Source organism: Stigmatopora argus, chromosome 12 (genome assembly GCF_051989625.1).
Source record: "Stigmatopora argus isolate UIUO_Sarg chromosome 12, RoL_Sarg_1.0, whole genome shotgun sequence".
Lineage (NCBI taxonomy): Eukaryota > Metazoa > Chordata > Actinopteri > Syngnathiformes > Syngnathidae > Stigmatopora > Stigmatopora argus.
In genome coordinates, this window is record NC_135398.1 from 3,402,237 (window position 1) to 3,410,489 (window position 8,253).

The window sequence follows — 8,253 nt, forward strand, 5'->3', positions numbered from 1 at the left end:
CGATCAATGAACTCAAGTTAGTTGTTTCGTTTCATATTTGTCTACAAGGATGCTAAGCTTTGAACTTTGCTGATGAATTTCCAAACATTAACTATAGTTCGGGTTGTTATCGCAATTTTTTAAGGCTAGCGTTCGTGTTTGTTGAAGAACCTGTCATGCTAATTTCAAATTATACAGTTGTTACGTTTTATATATATCAGTGGCGGGCCGTCAGGGCCTTCAAGGCCTTCTCTGCTGGCCTAAGAAATATCTGAATCATATATTATATTTTGTCCATCAATACTTATTAAATAATTCCAAATTGTCTGTTAGCTTCCTTTCATAGCTTTTCCCCCTGGTTGCACTGCTTCCAGATGTGTGTTTTCATATTGAAGCATTTAACCAATCAAGTTTCAGCCATTATTTGTTGCCAGGGTCAGAAATCTGCCTCAAGGCCTTCACAATCAGTTCTGCAGGCGCTGCTGCATTAAACAAGGGTCGATAAGACTGTTGCTTTAACCAATCAGATTTCGAGTTGGCAACACCACAATGCCTTCTCGCAGGCATAGTGATAAGTCATCGCTTTCACCAACTATGATTGGCTAGTGAGAGAGTGGATTAGCCAGAGCTACCAAACTGTATCTGGAGCGAGCTGCACAAGCATATATATTGTTGTTGATTTAAAGCCATTTTCAAGACAGACTTTTCAAGAGAAAAAAGCTGGACATCATTAAGAAAGGTCGGACAACTCCAAAGCAAGCAAATCTCTCAACCGGGAACAAACATTTTCAGCACTAAATCGAATAAAAACGTATGCCAGAAATAAGACAGGACAGGCTCGACTTTCAGCATTAGCGTCGATGGCAATAGAAAAGAAGGAAGAAAGGAGGATGGATATTGTGTACAGTTAAAAAGGATTTTTGGTGCGGAAAATATGGCTACATTCCTAAATAATATTTCAATTGTATGAGGTTATTATTGATTATTTTTATGTGTCACAGCTGTAGCTGCAGTAGAGGTTTTCTAGCCATAAAATAGTTTTTGAGGGTTGGATTGAAGGCATCGCTAGAAAATGCACAGACCGCCGCTGATAGATATATTGAACTGTGACGAATGTTTGTAGAACGGATCAATACAATAATATTATATACTTACATTTTATGCATAAAAATGAGTTATCACCCAATTTTGATAACGTACTATTGTATTCCACGACACGTTCATATTTTTAGTCAAACACATTTCATGTTAACCCACTTCCCTTTAAATGTCAGCCATTATAATTCGACTCGCTCTTTATAACCGTCCTGAAATAATACGAATATTTCAACACGGAAATAACTTATTGAATAATTGCAAAGTGCCGTTTTTGGACCGAGACCGAAAACCATGTGTGGCCTCCACGTGCAAACGTAATCGCTCATTTTTTTTCGTCGTATTTTTTTGATAGTGTTTCAGCCACAGACGTTAAAACAACATTGTGAAAAACGACTACCCCCCAAAAAATGGACAATTTACCATTTATAAAAATAGGACTGAAATAATCCCGGGGATTTATTTGGAGACTACTTGGGAGGTCCCACAGCCACCAGGTTGAGGAACCACCGCAGCAGCACCAGCGGTAGTAATTCACGCAGCGTGCACTGACAGGAGAGAGGAGAATGTTCACACCGACTCGGCTTTGCTGAGCTGGCAGACTCTGTAGCGTCCCCGAATTCCCGAGAAGGAATTCAAGCAAGAAAATAACTCCAGGGACAAGATTTAGGCCCGTTAATATAGTAACACGAGCTAATATTTACCCGATTGGGAGCTCTGGACCATCACACCATGACACTGGGTTCAACAATTCGTGGATGTTCTACCACAATACCAAACTTTTGATGGTAAAAGACCTCGCAGAAGCATTGAATAATCACTGCCAAAAACAAACAGGGCTGGATGTAAAATCCTGGTCAATAAGACTTACTGTGATTTCTCGTTTCAGACTGGATTTCGGCCACATCACTGGACGGAGACAGTGATTTTTCAAGTTTTCAATGATATTCCTCTGACCAAAGATGGAGGCCAAATCATCTGTTGTGGTATCACTGGGTCGCAGTTGATCAGATCATACTACTTGGCAGACTGGAACAGTAGGTAAGACTCATTGATCTTCTTTAAAAGATAGGAATGTCTTATGTTAATCGGAAAGTAGGAGTCTGAACAAAGCAAGATCGCGTGGCGTACCTCAAGGGTCCATTCTCTGACCCCTTTTATTTAATATCTAAAGACTTCCACCAGCTCAGGTTGTGGAAAATTATGATATTTTTGGCTCACATGGGCCTGAACAAAGCAAGACCGTGTGGAGTACCTCAAGGGTCCATTCTCTGACCCCTTTTTATTTCATATCTAAAGACTTCCTCCAGCTCAGGTTGTGAAAAATTATGACATTTTTGGCTCGCATTAGTCTGAACAAAGAAAAATCGCGTGGAGTACCTCAAGGGTCCATTCTCTGACCCCTTTTATTTCATATCTAAAGACTTCCTCCAGCTCAGGTTGTGGAAAATTATGACATTTTTAATAATAATAATAATAATAATAATCGGACATTTGGCTCGCATTAGTCTGAACAAAGAAAAATCGCGTGGAGTACCTCAAGGGTCCATTCTCTGACCCCTTTTTATTTCATATCTAAAGACTTCCTCCAGCTCAGGTTGTGAAAAATTATGACATTTTTGGCTCGCATAAGTCTGAACAAATCAAGACCGCGTGGAGTACCTCAAGGGTCCATTCTCGTACCGCTTTCATTTAATATCTATATGCTTATATATGATGTGGAAAATTACAACATTTATGACTCACCTTGGTTCAGTCTGATTGACAACTAGAAATCAAGCAGAGATATCACGTGGAGTTCTCTGACCCCTTTTTATTTCATATCTAAAGACTTCCTCCAGCTCAGGTTGTGGAAAATTATGACATTTTTGGCTCGCATTAGTCTGAAGAAAGAAAAATCGCATGGAGTACCACAAGGATCCATTCTCTGACCCGTTTTATTTCATTTCTAAAGACTTCCTCCAGCCCAGGATGTGGAAAATTATGAAATTTTCAGTTTGCATGAGTCTGAACAAAGCAAGACCGCATGGAGTACCTCAAGGGTCCATTCTTGTACCGCTTTCATTTAATATCTATTTGCTTATATTGGATGTGGAAAATTACAACATTTATGACTCACCTTGGCTCAGTCTGATTGACAACTACATACCTGTCAACCTCTGCCGATAACTGCCCTTATAAATGATTATGATTCCCCTTACAACCCCCCAAAAAACCTTACAAACACCGTACGAGTCGTACGGTGTTTGTAAGGTTTTTGGGGGGTTTGTAAGGGGAATCATAATCATTTATAAGGGCAGTTATCGGCAGAGGTTGACAGGTATGCAACTAGAAATCTAGCAGAGATATATTGACGTAAGAACTGATCTTCGACGTCTACCTACATTCGTCACTTAATCTTTCTTTTTCATCTAAAAATAATAGTCGCCAGATTAAAACAATGAGAATGAATCATAATTGTGCGCTATAAATCATTTCCTTTCGCTTTACTATGCACCTGCGTATTACACCCAACCCAAAAATATAATACGACATGGCCGGAATGTTAGCATTTGATCGGTTGGCTACAGTAACCAGAGAGGCATAATCAGCCCGAAGACATTTTGTTCTCAGGTTACAATTTTAATAGGTCGGCATACCGATAGTTAGCAAGAGCGGGACGGAGGCTTCACGTGTGCGTGTGTGTGTGTCAAGGTCGGCTAAATTGAACAGTCAGCTAGCTGCATGTGCAATTTAAAGCAATATTGTTGTAAAGTCTGCTGGAAAGTTCCCCCCGGGCAGGCCAAAGACCACACAACGCGCTACCCCGCAACCACTACGCTCCCTGGGAAATAAGCGGGCCGCATTCCTTCACCTGTCAAAGCGTCACCAGGTGACTCATCATAAGGGCAGCCCGCACGACGGAGAAATTAATGACGGGTTTTGACGTCAAGAGTCGCCACCGAGGGCTTCCCTACGCTGCCAAGCAACGGCGCAAAAACACGGGGTTCCTTTTGTTATCGGGCCACACCTGTGCAAAAGTGGTTACCTGTCGCGTATTGAGCAAGCCGTCATTTTCTTTTCCACGCGTTATCTGGCTTCAATCGTTTGTGTTGTTGCTGCGGCAACCAAACAAGCTTTCACCTTTGGATGCTATGAGTCATGCTCTGTCATAATTTATGTTCTGTTATAAGAGTATATTTTTAATATAAGGATGTCAAATGTTTTTGTAGGATAGTGTAACAATAGAATGGTAGAAAAACTCGCTTTTCAAAATGTATATTTGAGAGAAAACCCCTATTCGTAAGAACAATGGTAGTTTTCAGAGAAGTAAATGTGCAGCAACCGAATTTTAGTTTTTTGTTGGAAAAGAAAAAAAATTGAATTTGAATGATGCAATTTGAATTTTAGGGTTAGATTTTTGATCATTGCATTGGAAAAGCTGAATGGTCTCATGATGTTGACTCATTTGCTATTCTTATTTAAAATGTTTTTTTAATGAATTTAATCAGCATTTTTAAACCGAAACATTAGAGTTCAATCTCTAAATTCTCAATTCAGAGATTCCAAAATAGAAAAATTACAATTTCCGATAATATAATTCAGATTTAGTTTTATTCCAACTATTTATTTACACAAATTTAGCAACTCAGTGTCATAATTAGACCATTATTTTCATATCACTACAAGAAAGACACATTTTAAGCGCAAAACTGACATCCTTTAAATGCTACGAGCTTCGCATTCATTATGAAGATTAAGATGTGAAATAAAAGGGGTCAGAGAATGGACCCTTGAGGTACTCCACACAATATCTCTGCTTTATTTCTAGTTGTCAATCAGACTGAGCCAAGGCGAGCCATAAATCTCGTAATTTTCCACATCATATATAGGCATATCGATATTAAATGAAAGCGGTCAGAGATTTGGACTTCCTAGAGAGATAAAAATATTAAAAATTTCCTGGTGTGACTTGAGATCATCTAAAAAAAATTCATGCCAATAATAACTTTAGAAACAGCATTATTTGTTACCTTAATTCAGACATAACATTTGCACCGTATACATAAACACTGTTAACTTATGAGGATTTATAACTTCTTTTATTCGCCATATGCCGACGATCACAAGCGGCATACGCTATTGGCGCTCCTTATCGCCAGACGGGAGCTAAACGAGACATGCCGTTTAATCTGCCTGTTGCTATTAACAGCCTCGTACAAGTTGTTCCAGATGTAATGATACGCATGCTAGATTTCAAATCATCCGTTTCACGAGTGTTGCTGTTGTTGTGTGCGTGTGCGGGTGTGTGTGTGTGTGTGTGTGTTCTCTAACACCCCCAGGCGATGAAATGCAGGTGCACTTGTTCTTTTTTTCCCCCTCAAAGTACTCATTATATCATTTGATCACCAGGGCCAGATAAACAAAACAAAAAGAATTCTAGCCACGTTCCAATGAGATTCATAACGTGAATGAAAGGCAGTTTAATCATAGTTTCTTGCCCTTTTTTGTAAAAACTGCAATTTTTTTTATCCAATGAAGATGCTAGTATTAGCGAACGACTTGAAATGGCAAGAAAGTCAAACAGCATGACGGGATAAAATAGTGAGGAACGTCTTAAAATGGTGAAATGACTCCTGATGCCTTTTATAGCCCAATAGAAGAAAAAAATGTTCCTATTTTAACGGTGGTGATCTCACTGGACCGTCACGCTGTGGTCCAAACTTGGAGGTGAGGACAAAGACCACAGTGTGCCGGGAGCATCCTGCGACAGTTTGCCACAACTTGACTCACATCCTTTTTTCCCATCTTGCTGGGACTGTTTACGAAGCGTAAACTGGCGCTAAATGGACTATGATATCACAGGTGGCTAATAAGTAGGACTTGGGATCGAAGGGATAGACCTCCAGTGCGGGGCTTGGAGCTTTGACTTTGATTTATTTAATAAGGGATAGCACATATTGATAAAACATATTCATGTTAATCAACATATATACGGGAAAAGGTAGGATTCGGGGGGGACTTTTTGCATGGCAACGCGCTCGTAACATAACATAAACAAATTTAAATGAACTTGGATTATGATGCAGACACTCAAAAATAAGTTTAATCTAACCTTACACTAAATTTAATTCTAATTTAGTTTTAAATGTTGATACCTTTCTTCTCCCGGCTTGGCTCTATTAGCCCCGCCTCCACCCTGACTTTCAGATGCAACCTATCGAGGGTTGTTTGCTTTTGTTTTCCCTTCAAAATATTCCCAAAATGATGCACACAAATATCCTCACAATAGGCTAACGCACGACCACTTGCCAACGAGAAGTAGTATATACTCCTCTTGTATTATCGAAGAAGCTCCGCCATTCTGCACTGACTAACGGGAAAAAAAACACTGAAAAAAATGCAACGCTCCGCCCAGTGCTCGTAGAGACATTACACGAGGGAGTTGCGACCAGAGAGACAGTGGCCATGATGTTCTTATGAGCAGCCACTCGCATCCGCTGTCTGCTCGTATATCAAAATTTGTCTCGTATCTCAAGATAAATATTTGCCCGAAATTTTACCCGTATCTCAAATTGCTCGAGGTATGACTGTATTGAGTTCCAGATAGGAAGAGAGAAGATGCTTTGGCTGAATGCATTCTTTTTGAAGGGAACTACACAGTCACCTCTAGAGCCAGCCCTTGTTTTTTGTTACAAAATCTTGCAGTGAAGGAGCTTTGTGATGGGAGATTTTGTAAACTAAGGTGGCATCTGCATATTTAACAGTATTGTCCCAGTTGAGGTGTTTTTTTTTTCATATCTGACAGTGGTGGTGCGTTTTTTGGTCTTGCAATGTCGCAAAAACAGCTTTGAAATGTTTTGGGGTCATTGTGTTCAAGTGGGTGGGAATACAGCCCGTGACCGTACTGCCGCAGGTTTAATTCTCTACATAAGGACTAGTCCCAGAGCACAGGAAGACTTTTGGTGCTGTTACCAAAGGCTAGAATAAATTGAAGTGAAATCCTCTAACATAATGATAAATGTGTGCTTTAATTAATTATCAAATGAAGCCTATAAAACAACGAGACAAAAAGTCCTAAATAATCTCCCTCGTTCCTTTTGCTACTCGGGTTGCCATCTTTTGCTATTTGCGTGCCAGTCATTGTCATATTGGATCCAATGTCAATGGAAATCCTACCCAACCCGTTGTAATTATGGCTTTTGTACGCGACGTGTACAAGATGTTCAGACATTTTAATTGTGGCTCAAAATTGATCACATAAATGAGGTTGTTTGCACGCATTGGGAGCACGCGTAGGGTTGAAGGAAATGAAATGAAAAGAAAAATGTTAGATATTGCCACAACATTGGAACCAGGAAGTACCGTATTTTCACGACTATATGGCGCATCATATTTTTAGCCGCAGTGTCAGTAACGAGTGCTATTTCTGTATTTTAAACACACAAAGGATGCACCGTTTTTTTAGACGCATATATATTATATATGAATATCTAACCGCAATAGCGCTGGCTGGCTACCGGAAGCAGCCCTAGACTCTTTTTCCGGTTTCCGGTGCGCAGTGACTGCTGGGATATAAAGTTCTTGCACGCTACACCCACACGTTAAAAACACGTTTTTAAAAAGGCAACGGAAGCAAAACTGAGTTCGGTTGTACTTTATTTAGCCATTTTACAACTTACTCACGTCATCATCACCCACAAATCCATCAAAGTCCTCATTTTCTAAGTCCGAATTGAACAATTGTCCAAATTAGTCATCGAAAACACCTAGTTTTATACGTTCGTCCAGGCGGCCACAATCCATTCACAAATAGTAGCTAGCGTAACTTTTCCAACGGTGCTTTCCATGCTTTGTCAAGCTGTATTGATGTCGATGTATACAGGCCACAATCCATTGGGTGTATTGAAAAAAGAACTACTACATATCCCAGCAGTCACTGCGCAGTACTTTGTCTACGGGAAAATAGTAGAGTCGGTGTACCCTATCGACTGATTCATTTTATTTTATCGTGATAACAATTTTAGTATTGGTCCATATATAAAGCGCACTGGATTATAAGGCGCCCTGTCTATTTTGGAGAAAATTTAAGACTTTTATGTGCGCCTTATAGTCGTGAAAATACGGTAAGCATTATATTTACAAAAACAAATGGAGTCCTAATTTAGGGGTTTCCACCAAAGAAGAGGGAGGTCTGCA